This window comes from Camelus ferus, chromosome 16 (genome assembly GCF_009834535.1).
Source record: "Camelus ferus isolate YT-003-E chromosome 16, BCGSAC_Cfer_1.0, whole genome shotgun sequence".
Taxonomy (NCBI): domain Eukaryota; kingdom Metazoa; phylum Chordata; class Mammalia; order Artiodactyla; family Camelidae; genus Camelus; species Camelus ferus.
The window spans coordinates 14,212,068-14,225,199 of NC_045711.1; the positions used below are offsets into that span (position 1 = coordinate 14,212,068).

The following is a 13,132-nucleotide window of genomic DNA, read 5'->3' on the forward strand; positions in this document are numbered from 1 at the left end:
GCAGCCTCGCCGCTAGCTGAGCAGCCCCTTCCCTAGGAGATGAGACCCCCTCCCCCAGCTGGAGCCCAGAGGCCTTGGGGACAAGCAGGTGGCAAGGCGGTCCTCCTCTGGAGTTCCCAGTGTTGTGTCTATACTCTTAAAACTGAGTGGCTTACAGAATTTGCTTAGTTTGGTAAATAGTCAGCTCAGGATGCTGCCTGTTGCCCTTTCTCCTTTCTGTCTCCACAACGTGCTCTAGATTCAGGGAGGAGATGCCCTATGTTTCATCTTGGGGGTTGGGAGAGGAAACGCTGGTGGAAAATTGCCTTCTGCCTGCAGCGGTCTCTGCAGAGAGGTGGCCCTGTCCCCACCTGTCCCGTCACCATGGCCTCCAGACCCCAGGTCACCCCTCTTCACCCCTCCACCCTGAAACAGAAGCCCCTACACATGTGCTCAGGCCTGTGTCAGGCCACGAAGCCAAGTGGCGAACAAGACGGATGTGAAACATAGATTGTGCAACTGACTGATGAATTCCAGATCTTTGACTCTTGTACTACAAAGGGGACAAGCAGGGAGCTCAGGAAGGAGCAGGGAGGCAGGAGGCCTCCTCGTCCCGGCACATCAGTGTCCCCTTAGTTACCCCCGTCAGCTTAAATGCAAAACCGCCCTCCTTGCCTGCTTGCCACAAGAAATCCAGCCACTGTGAGCGCTCCACAGCTGCGTGAACCTTACAGAGATGTGAGGGGAAGGCCGGGACACCCTTTCTCCACTTTACTCGCCCTCCTTCCAGAGTCCACTGACTGCCCTCCACTCAGGGAGCCTAAATTCCTCTCCTCTTGGCCATGCTGAGGAGCTTTCTCACCATCTCAGACCTGGGGGTGCCTAGCTGTCCCCTAGGCAGGGTTAGTACACATTTCCTTACAAGACAATTCTTTAGATGTCTCACCCCAGCTGCCTCCCCAGATAGCACCCTCTCCATCTCATGGCCCTCCAACCCCCACGCCCAATCTGCCCTTCATTCTCCAGGTAGCACCGTAAGGGCCACCGCCCTGCCCTCCAGAGCCAATGGCACCGGGGGGCCTCAGATGCCAGCTCTTCCTGCCACGACCCTCCTGTCACCACAGCACTTGTCAGCTGGTCAGTAACCTCCCCGTCTCCCACCACGTGACTTCACATGCTCCGTTTCAGGGGTCGTCTGTGCTGGGCACGTTCCACATGGAGTAAGATGGCCCTCTCCCCCACCACACTCCTCTTCCCCAAGTGCGAGGCACCATCGCTTTCCCGTCGCTGGGCTGGGGCCAGGGGCTCTGCCGAAAGCACGAGTCCAGGACGGGACCCATCCATGCCTCTAGCAGGACAGTCAGTTCTAGAAAAGCAAATTGAGGGTTCTTCAGGAAACAGAATAACAATCAGTGACAAGTTAATTTAGAAATTATTTAGCCACCAGACCTTGTGGGGAAATGGTCCCGTTCCCAAGGTTTTCTTCTGATGATACAATTACATTCATGTAACAATTTAAGATAAAGGCAGATCATAATCTCCCACTCAGAGCTAACAATCACTACCATACATTACTTCCAAATATTTTTATATGCTTATTCATATTTGTCTTTTCAAAATAAAAGGGGTGATTTTTACATACTTTTATTAAAGCAGCACATGCTCACTATAAAAGCAAAATCCTATTATGCAGAAATGCAATTTACTTGATGGACTGTGGACGTCCACATCAGGGACTTTAGATTTACATCCTTATTTTTAAAAGGGCCACATGATTCCATTATGCAGCAGTGCCATAATTGAATAAATCCCACCTTTAAAAATATCCTAGTGAGGAACATCCTCGTCTCTTTGAACATTTATCCAATTATTTCCTTAGGATAAATATCCAGAAATAGGATTACAGAATCTAATGCTTTTGCTACAATCACATTAATCTCCTGAAGGATTATCCATTTACAGCCCCACCTCCTACCGTGTAAGGGTTAGTTTCCCCACGTCTTTGCCGTCTCTGGGTATCGCTCACTTATGCCAGTTTTATAGGTGAACAAGGTCACTCACTGATGCTTTACTTTGCTTCTATTATGAGTGAGGTGAGGCTGAACCTCATCTTGTTGCTGCCGGTCACTTGCGGTTCTGTGACTGGTCTTCGTGTCCTTTGTCCTTTTTCTCTTGAGATGTTAAGTCTATTTTAAGAGCTTTCATATACTGGAGATTTTGGAAATCTCTCCTGTCTATTGCAAACGTTCTCCCCATTTGTTCCCCATCTCGTGTGGCCTCCTAACAACCCCAGGGGTTGGCGGAGCAGGTGGAATTATCCCCACTTAATCGACGTGGAAACTGTGACTCAGTGAGGAATTCTGGCCGATGGCGAGAGGGCCGTGGAAGACTGGTTTCCCAGCTCCGGGTCTGGTGCGCCCCGCTGTCCTACTGCTCCACCAGGGCCCCGATGGCATCCTTCAGGATTATGGGGAAATGTTTCCCCTCTACAAATTAAAATGTCTCAAGTATTTGGGCCTCAGTTTCCTCTTCTGTTAAAAAAAAAAAAAAGAGTTGAACCAAATGATCCTTTGCGTCTTCAGCTCGACTGTCTTCTGATTCTATGATTTAAGGCCGAAGAGAGGTCCACCTGCATGAAAGCACTGTCTTCATCCTCCAAGCATGTACGTGGGCCAGGGGAGGTGGCTGGGCTGCCCTTCTCCACGTGAGAAGTGCAGGGTGAGCGTCCACGACAGCACGTCACCAAGAGCCTCTCCTCACCAGACTTCCCCAGGCTGGACCCGGTAGCTTGCGTCTGGCCGTGTCTCTCCCTGTCAGATCACTAAACACACAGGGCAACAGTGATGAACCCCAGCATCTCCACGTCATGGCTGGAGGGCACTAGACCACGGCAGCTACTGCCTCATCCCACGATCCCTGCAGAAGTCGTCAGTGGATCAGGGCACACACTGTCAGAGACTGGTCACAGCTTCAACCTCCTCCTGAACACTGGACCACAGGGAGCAACTACTGTGGGAGCAAAACCGACATGGGGGGAAGTATCTGTCTTCCTGCTATGAGGTTATTTTTTCTAATAACGCCTCTTTCTTATTACAGAGTTAACATATGTTCATTTAGGCAGGTTTAGAAAAGAGATCCTCAAAAATTAGAAAATAAACACCATATACAAAAATAAATTCAAAATGGATAAAGGACTTAAATGTAAGACCAGATACTATAAAACTCCTAGAGGAAAACATAGGCAAAACACTCTCGGACATAAATCACAACAATATATTTTTTGAACCAGCTCGTGGAGTAATGGAAATAAAAGCAAAAATAAACAAATGGGATCTAATTAAACTTAAAAGCTTTTGCACAGCTAAGGACACCATCAACAAAATGAAAAGAAAGCCTACAGACTGGGAGAAACAACAAGGGACTAATTTCCAAAATATACAAACAAACAGCTCATACAACTTAATATCAAAAAAAAAAAAAAAAAAAAGCAACCTAATCCAAAAATGGGCAGAAGACCTAAACAAGCAATTCTCCAATGAAGACATACAAATGGCCAATAGGCACATGAAAAAATGTTCAGCATCACTAATTGTCAGAGAAATGCAGATCAAAACGAAATGAGGTATCACTTCAGACCGGCCAGAATGGCCATCATTAAAAAGTCCACAGACGATAAATGCTGGAGATGAGGGGGAGAAAAGGGAGCCCTCCTACACTGTTGCTGGGAATGTAAACTGGTGCAGCCACTATAGAGGACAATATGGAGGTTCCTTAAAAACTAAAAATAGACTTAACATGTAATCCAGCAATCCCACTCACACATCCAGAGAAAAATATACTTCAAAAAGACACATGCACCCCAATGTTCACAGCAGCACTATTTACAATAGCCGAGACAAGGAAACAACTCAAATGTCCATCAACAGATGACTGGATAATGAAGATGTGGTATATATGTCTGTGTGTATATATATATAAATATATAAAATGGAATACTACTCAGCCATGAAAAAGAATAAAATAATGCCATTTGCAGCAACATGGATGACACCCTAGACGTTGTCATTCTAAGTGAAGGCAGCCAGAAAGAGAAAGAAAAATGCCACATGATATCACTTATATGTGGACTCTTAAAAAAAAAAGGACACGAACTACTTGCTATTTATAACTTAGATGACTGATTTACTGAATGTGTGTAAGCACATTTAACTGTCCTTTATGATTGGATTACTGCATTCTGCTGATTTTTATTTTGTGGTTGGCTTTATTCCTTTGATAACTATGTAAATTTAAAAAGCTAAAGTTCTAAACTGTTCTTAGAAACAATGAACAGTACATATATGTAAACTAAAAAAATGTGCAGTATATTGTATATATGTATTTACATGCAATATGTTGTACATGTGCAGTCAAATTATAACAATTCTACCTAATAAAACTGAAAAATGAAAAACATTTAAAAATAAAGTGGATAAAAAAATTAGAAAATAAGAGTCATTCATAAACATACCATCATTACTGAAAACATTTTGGTATTTATTTTTTGTGTTTATACAAAAAAAAAAAAAGATGAAACTTTTGCAGCTTACTTACTGAAGCATATGGTGGATAACTTTCCTTACCGTTAAACATGAAACAACAGCTCCATTTCATGATTCTGTGGCACTTCACTGATGAATGTACCAAGGTTTATTTATCCCCTGTAGCTGGGTTATCTGAAAGCTCCCCGATAGCTGGGCAAGTAGGCTGCTTCCCACTTTCTACTATTACAAAAATGTTGCAGTTAACAGATCTTTGGGCAAACCTATGGTTCTTTTTGTGGAAAACAGGAATAGAGATGGAACAGTGGACTTGCTGTACGTTGACAAACTGCCACCCGGAGAGGCTGCCACACTTTAAATTCCACCAGTTCTACATGAGGCTGTTTCTCCAAACCCTCATCCTTAATGGGCAACGTTCTTTTTAGCATTTTGTCAACCCAAGAGAGAAAGATCCCACTGTTTTAATTTGCATTATTTCATCACTAGTAATGCTTTTCTTCAGGGAGGGGAGACGTATGTACAGCTGTGATCTATTTGATATTCTTTTCTGAACTTTTTATGTCCCGTGCCTAGCTCTATCTTGGTGTGTTCCTCTTCGGTTTCCTTATGGATTCGTGAATATTCTTTACACGTCAGTGATGGTAACTCTGTTATGTCTGATTGTGATCAAGCCTAGCAATGACTTATTTATTCTGTGCTTCCTGCCTTACATCATGGTTACGGAAGCTTTCGCTACCATTTTAGTTGCCCTCTTACTGTCACAAAAAAAACCCCAAAACAAACAACAAAGCTCATTCTGAACCTCCGGGGAAAGGAAGTGGTGTGGGGAGATATTGTCAGAGGAGATGTAGGCTAGATCTAAACCCAGATGCCCAGGAACTCTAAAGCACTGGCCTCCAGACCCAGGAGCACACACAGCGTTGGAGTGTGGGCAGAAAGTATTTGCCTTTCTACTTATGTTCATATATGTTTTAAGTCTTTATAGGAAAATAGAACAAACATACGTAAGATATAAAAAATATACATTCAGTTTATAGAACAGTAAGACAAATACCTGCATCTATCACCTGTGCTAATAATACCATTTATTTGCTATCTCATCCTTTCAAATTTTGGCTCCCCCCCCATATGCAGTCCCTGGCACCCCCTGCCAAACATGTTTGTGCAGGGGCACGGGTACAACTTCCCAGTAACCAGATGCACGTATACTGGATGCTGCACGTGAGACCTTTGACTTTGACGCCCTCACTAATCTCCGTGCACCTGCTCCCTGCTCTCCCCGCAGGCCTCCTCTGCTGACTGGTCTGTACTCATCCTTGCAGTTGGCACGTGGCTCATAGGGGCCACCTCTGGCCCCTGTTCATCATGCCCTTCTTGCTTCAGCTCCCGTTGCTGATCAGCAAACCTTCCTCTGCTCCCGTTCTAGAGCACAGCTCTGGCCAGCCCGGCTGTGAGCTGGCCGACCATGCGGCCCCTCAGCATCCCACGTGGGGGGGGGCATGGTCATTTTAAAGGAGAATAGAGCATTAGAACCCCTTGTTTTCATTCTCTGAAGTTCACTAAGGTCCAATACTTATTGTTAGTCATCTCCACCAGTAAAACACACTATGTCGGTTACACAGTAAAATTTTATGAAACACCCGTCTGTCTACACTTCTGTTTGTGACTTGATCTGTCTGTTAAATGCTGAGTGAGCACTGCACTTCAAAACATCATTATAGCTTAGTAACATTTTAATATTGGTGAGGCAAGTCTTTTCTCCTTGCTCTGATTTTTCCTGCCTTTCCTTTCCTGTATCTTTCCTTGAACTATTTTTCACGTTCATTTTTCCAGATTAATTTCAGAATCCTTTTGTGGAGCCTCCAAAAAAGGCCACTGCAAATTTTTTAAAGTTGATTGAGGTATACGTTGTGCGTACTAAATTAGGCACTGTGTGCTGTCCGTGTTAAGCGTGGAAGTTGATTCTTGCAGGGCTCCATGGCCCCACTCTCTTCTGTAACTAAGAGTCTTCCCCGAGCCTGAGCTGACCAGGGGGCGGGCAGGCTGAGCCTCTCCCAGCTTCTTTTCATTGTCAGCCATTCTCATCAGCCTGACTGCTGGAGGGAGGACTGCGGGTCAAATGGCCCTCCAGCTGGTTTCAATTCAAAATGTGAAAACGCTCAAATGGAAAGACTGCAGTTAGCCCTGAGAAGGCCTCGCAGGCTAGCCCAACAGCCTCTCTCTGCTTTCTGCTGGAATTATAGTAACTCAGTAGAGAAACCCTTGGTAACCTAGGCTGAGCAGAAGTTCTGCTGGGGAACGTGTCTTTGATTAAAAGTTTTAAATGGAGTGTGATCAAATAATTACCAGAAAATGGAATTTGCTTACTTGAGAGGCTTTCAAATTATGTTTCATGGAAGCAGAATTAATTAAAGAGCTTCCTGGTCGGGGGACGATGAATTACTGTATTCTTTTTCTCTTCTCCTCTCTATGAGGGGAGGATTAGTGGGCGCTGCGGAAGTGCGGTGGGGAGTTGATGTGCTGTAGAGCAGTGGCTGTCGAACCTTAATGTGCATGAGCATCACGTGAGGTCTCGTTAGACCAGATTCTGATTCAGGAGGCCTGGATGGAGCCTGACTCGGCGTCCCTGTTAAGCTCCTGGTGACATGATCCTGGCCGTGCAGGGACCACGCGTGGGCAGCAAGGCTGCAGAGGGAGTTCTAGGACGAGACTAGCTCTGCTCCAAACTTGCAGGCAGTCCTGCTCGGGCCCGCCCTCTCCTACATGGTGAGGACGTCCTAGGTGGTCAGGGCCACGTCTGACACCGCCACACCCTCAAGGTCACGGCAGAAACCTGGGTGCCCAGCAGATGTAGAGGCCGAGCCACTTAGCACAACCTCGAGACTGGGAGGCTCTCCACACGTCTAGAGTCGGGCTTTGCCCTGTACCTTTGTGTCGGCCTGAGTGGAGCGTGGACAGGGGGCCACCAGCCGCGGACTCGCCCGAGAATGCTTCCCGGGGCTCAGTTATGGGGCGGCATTCTGGCCTTTCCATATAAAGGGACTTGGCCTCAGCCCTGTACATGCATCTCTCACAGCCCACGAGACCATGCCTGCTCCCCCTCCTCGCTGTGGTCCCCGCAAGCCCACCCCCCAACAAAACTCTGACCAAACCCCGCCTCTCAGGGCTGTGCCAGCTTTAGCCGCATCCTCCGGCTGAGCGGGGATGAGGGGTCACCCTCTCCAGAGCGCCCACATCACACCCAGCCCGACCGCTCTGGCCAGCATCCCGCCACTGCTCTGTCAAAGCCCGCAGAGTCTCTGTTCAGTCCCCTCTTACCTGCAACCTGGCGGAGCTTTGAGCTTGTGTCCCCGCCGGAGCTGCAGCGAGTTGCTGAGTGACGGCCGATGCCTTCTCCACCTCGCAGGGTACCCTTCACAGGAACTCTTCTCCCCTTCCTCCGTTTTTTTTTTTTTTTTTGAGTTACAGATCACATACAATCAGACGCATTCATCTTTTTAAGTTTATACTTAAAACATTTTTAGCTGCATGAGTCATTGCCCAGATCAAGCTACGGCGCATTTCTATGGCTCCGGAAGGTCTCCCTGTGCTTTTCAACTAGTAACCGCCCACCTCCTGCCACAGGTGAGCACTGTTCTGACTACGACTGTAGATTAGCTTTCCCTGTTTTCACAGCATCGCAGCTCATCAGTTATCCCTGTTCCACAAATTAAAAAACCAAGACTACTGGTTTGGGCTTTCTAACCTGGTCCTGTAACCGAGCAAGACCCTACGGGAACTTGCCGGGACCCCAGTTTGGTTCAGTAACCATCCGGCTCGAATGCCGCCCCCCCGTGAGTGGGAGTGGTGGGAAGCCCCTCGTGTCCTCTTTGATTGGGTACAAACCCAGAGCCACACGTGCAGTGTGGACAGGACATCTCTCCACAATGAGGTGTCCTGGCTCCCTGAAAGCAAAGGACCCAATTATAAACTTTTCACTAACAGGACAGTTGATATCAAGCCCAAATAAATAAACCTCTTTTGGTGTGACAGTGAAATTGTCTTCAAAAAACAGGTGGTCTTCTTTGATGGGCACACGTGCGGGACCAGGCGGAGGTGAAGCAGGACTAGCCACGGTGGTAACTACCGAAGTCTGGTGACGGGCACATTGGGTCCACTGAACTATTCCACTCTTTGAGTATTTTAAATTTTCCCACAATAAAAAGAAAAAAGAAAACTCAAGGTTTCTTTCAGTTAAATATCCTCAGAGATGTTCTCCTGAAATAGGACACAGGGTGAGTGACTTTTATGACCCCCTCAGACTCCTAAGTGAATCAAAGCCACAGTCACAGCTGGTGCCAGGAGGATGGATCACCAGGCCCCAGAGGAAGGACCCCGCCGAGCAGCCTGCTCTCACCACAGATACACTCACGCCCCGCTGTTCCTGTGTCAGGACCAAGCGCCCCAAACTTTCTGCTTTGAACCTCATGGTTTTTCCAAGAAGCTTTTCTCTAAATCTGAATACCCTTTAAGAAAGCAGGTATGAACAGTTCATGAAGACAAGGTGACGAAACAGCTGCAGGCTTATGAGATAAGTGTATCAGGGTGGAGGACCTGGGGGGACTAGGGAACGGAAGATGCGGGAGTTTCAGGAATCAGGATCCGCGAGGCAGGCTGAAGTGGGGGGGGGGACACAGGGAGGGTGGAGAACACTCGTAACAAACGCCCTGTTGACACCTCTCAAGCAAGCCCCAATCACCGCCCTCATCAGGACCAAAATTAACGGCAGCCGTCAATGAGCATGTGCTGTTATTTAACCCTCACACCCACCCTGTGACACCTGTGCTGTTATGTCTAGGTTACAGGTAAGAAAAGTGAGGCTTCGAGAGGCTGGCTGAGCCAGCACGGTCAGGATGGAAACCAGGCTAGTTTCTATGCGATGAACTCCTGAGGAGCAACGCACCACAGTGGAGCCAGGCCGTGTGCACACGCCGCACACCCGCCAGCACTGCAGGGAAGCCCGAGGCCTGCGGTTCTCCTGCGGTTCTGAGGGCTGCTGGCCTTGTGGTCCACGACGCCACTCAGTAATGGGTGTGGCTGTGTCTGTGCTGAGCAGTGAGGGGACAGCAGAAGTTTGCCCTGAAAACTAATTTTTTCTCAAGTTAATCCACTACCTAACATTGGCAAGAGGGAGCTATTTTGGGCTGTCTTCAATATTTACCAAATTCAAGAATATTAACTATACAGAAATGTAACAAAAATAAGTCACATAAAGACTGAGCAGTAACTGTGCTAGTCACGTGGTGACACGTTTAATTGAGTGTTCATACCCTAAGCCTGGACACAGCCCAAGCAGACCCCTTATACGTTGGGATGATGCCCACCCAACACTAAACAGCAGGTGACTGTGAGGAAGGAGGGGAGTGGTGGTTAAAGAGACTTGAGCTTGAGCTGTCATGGCTGATTTTTTAAAGGAACACATTGGTGGATTTCTGGTATAAGAAAAGATTAAAGTTGAAGATTCAAAAGACATGTATCCAAACGGTTCCCTGGTGGTGGAACAATGGTGATTCGAGAATTCAAGTTTTCCATATATTCCAAATTTTTTTGTTATCATCATGGAAGGACGAATTAACTTTAAAATAACATTCTAAAAATGAATATAAAATAATTACCTCCTCACCATAGCTGCTGTCTGCATGTGGCTCCACTGTTGCTCTGTTCTTTCGAGAAGAGAGGTGGGGCTGGGCCATGCTGCCTGGAGGCGGGGTTGAAAGCTGAATCCAAATGCAGGGGCCAGGCAGCTTCACAGGTGGCACTGAGATTTGTTTACAACCTCTGGCAGAGCAGGTGGATTTGCTCTGCTGGTGCCTTTGTGAACCTATGTCTCTGGGACAGGTAGTGAGCAGGGTTTCGGCGCATGGCGGGATTTACAGCAGGCCGGCCTACCATCCTGTGCGCGGAGGCAGGCCTGGGGTCTGTGCTGACCCTGTGGCACACCACAGATTCAGGTGTGTGACTTCATGCTACGGTAGATCCTAGAACCTGACACTGGCGGATCTGTTCTGGTGGTTCTGGGGGCCCAGAACCTGGGGGACACCAGAGGGTGGCTGACATTCCAGCAGTTAAGGCAGGGACGAATGCAGTGTCAACAGAGTACTTTGTAAGCCCGTATAACAAGTGACAGACAACACCACAGAGGGCACTTCCCAGTGGACATCTCCTGCGGACGTACACTCAGCAACTCTTCCTCCCAGCTGAAGCGCTCTAACCCCGCCTACCACACTCCACAGCTCAGAAATGAGTCTAGAACCCTCTATTCCAGCAACAGGGGGGCAGACCCAGCCTCTGTCAAGGCTGTGACAAGCACAGAACAAAACAGGAGGCCCCACTCAACAGCAGCAATCAGGGCGGGCTCTGATCACACCACCAGCCACATCCCCAGTCAAAGAGATGACAGCCAACACTCACGAAGACAGCCGTGGCAACCATCCACACTAAGAACAGCCCTCGCAACAAAACTATTAGACACACAGTCTACAAAGGAACAGCCCCACTTTAAATAAAAACAAAGAGAACAGCCCTTCAAGACCACAGTAATAACTGATACTCCTAAATCCAGAGCCAGAGAAATATAAGTAAAATGATACAGAGGAACCACTCCCAATTAAAAGAACAAGAGAAGTCCCCTGAAAGAACGAACAATGAGATAAACCTCGACAATCTAACAGTATGGAGATTCCTCAAAAGACGAAAAACAGACTTACCATATGATCCAGCAATCCCACTCCTGGGCATATATCCAGAGGGAATCTGAATTCAAAAAGACACATGTACCCCAGTGTTCATAGCAGCACTATATACAACGGCCAAAACATGGAAACAAACTAAATATCCATTGACAGAGGACTGGATAAAGAAGTTGTGGTATATTTATACAGTGGAATACTACTCAGCCATAAAAAAGAATAAAATAATGCCATCTGCAGCAACATGGATGGACCTGGAGACTGTCATTCTAAGTGAAGCAAGCCAGAAAGAGAAAGAAAAATACCACATATCACTTATACGTGGAATCTAAAAAAAAAAAAAAGACAAACTTGTTTATAAAACAGAAATAGATTCACAGACATAGAAAACAAACTTATGGTTACCAAGGTGGGGCAGGGGGGAAAGGGGGTGAAGGGATAAATTAAGAGTTGGAGATTTGCAGATACTAACATATATAAAATAAACAAGTTCATACTGTATAGCACAGGGAACTATATTCAGTATCTTATAGTAATTTATGGTGAAAAATATGAAAATGAATGTATGTATGTTCATGGATGACTGAAGCATTAGGTTGTACACCAGAAACTGACACACTGTAAACTATAACTCAATAAAATAGAAAAAAAAATATATATATATACATATATACACACACACACACAAAAGCCAAAAAAAATTACCTCCTAAGTTCTAAAGGGGTTATTAAGGAATACATAGCCAAGGAGGTTATTAATAGCACCTTGTTAATAAATAGGAATAACTACTCATATCTTTACAGAGTCATGTAACTCACACCTATGAGTAGAATGTATAAGCTGAAAGAATGAAAAAATGCTTGTGTGTGACTGTTCTTTGAAAGGGTAGCTCACACACACACAAACTTAAACTGGGCTATATGCAAAAATCGAGAAAACAATTACTTATAGTGGGTAATTGGAAAAATTTAATTTTTTAACTTTGTACTTAAAAACAGTAAAAGATATTTTAAAATACCTTATGCAGGTTGCATTCACAATTTCAAATCACTGAATAGGTTCACAGTAGCCATCCAGTCCACACGGGCACTTTACTGGTGCTCAGTGACTCTCGACTCCTACAACTCACAGACAGCCAGAGGCAGGAAGTACTTCTGGGCATATTGCACAGACAGCTAATTTTCAAATAAATGCCATTTCTTAACATATTAGTTCCAGTGAAGAGTCCAGTGAAAACACTGTAACCCACCCAGGTCAAGGTCTGCAAGTGATACATTGTGGAGAGGCAGCCTTGATTTTAATTTCCCAAGATTCACAGCTGAAAGGTTGCCCCATGCCCCACATGGTGCCCCCCATTTTGTCTGGACTTACGAGGTCATGATGAACGCCCCCGCAGCAGTGGGACAAGCAGGGACATGACTAGAATGGGGGCCTGAGTTCTAATGTAGGTTCAGAAGTAAGGCCAACATCTTAATCTCTGGGATTGTCCCCTCTTGAGTAAACATATTTGGACATCATCTCTGAGGTCATTTTCCATACTTCTACGCCTTTAAACTTGACACTGGAATGAAGAACAAAAGGATCCTTCAAAAGCTTCTGTTCCTTTTCTGGACCATTACACAAGCTCCAACCTGCGACAGCTGAGAATGAAGACAGAATCTGCTCTGGAGCAAGCTGCAGCAGTGATCCACACAAACGTCCTGTGGCTTAAAACAGACCATCTTTTTAAATGTCTGGCATTTTAGATACTGAGGATCTTCTTTGTTATATGAGACTAGTCTTACCACTAAGTCCCTCACCTTCTTGACAAGGTTCCTAGAAAAGTCATTCCAAGCCAACTACTTCTGAGTTGAAGTTAATATAAACTAAATCTTGGAGTTTTTT

At 46.0% G+C, this 13,132-nt stretch overlaps 1 long non-coding RNA gene across 1 annotated transcript; it reads right to left on the minus strand.

Annotated features, from left to right (window-relative positions):
* Positions 1-626: 626 nt before the first annotated feature.
* LOC116669322 lies at positions 627-8,308 on the minus strand. Its single transcript, XR_004326689.1, has 3 exons — positions 7,839-8,308; positions 1,955-2,988; positions 627-1,345 (listed from the first exon to the last, which is right to left on the minus strand). It is a non-coding gene; the product is annotated as an uncharacterized LOC116669322 (long non-coding RNA).
* Positions 8,309-13,132: the final 4,824 nt, after the last annotated feature.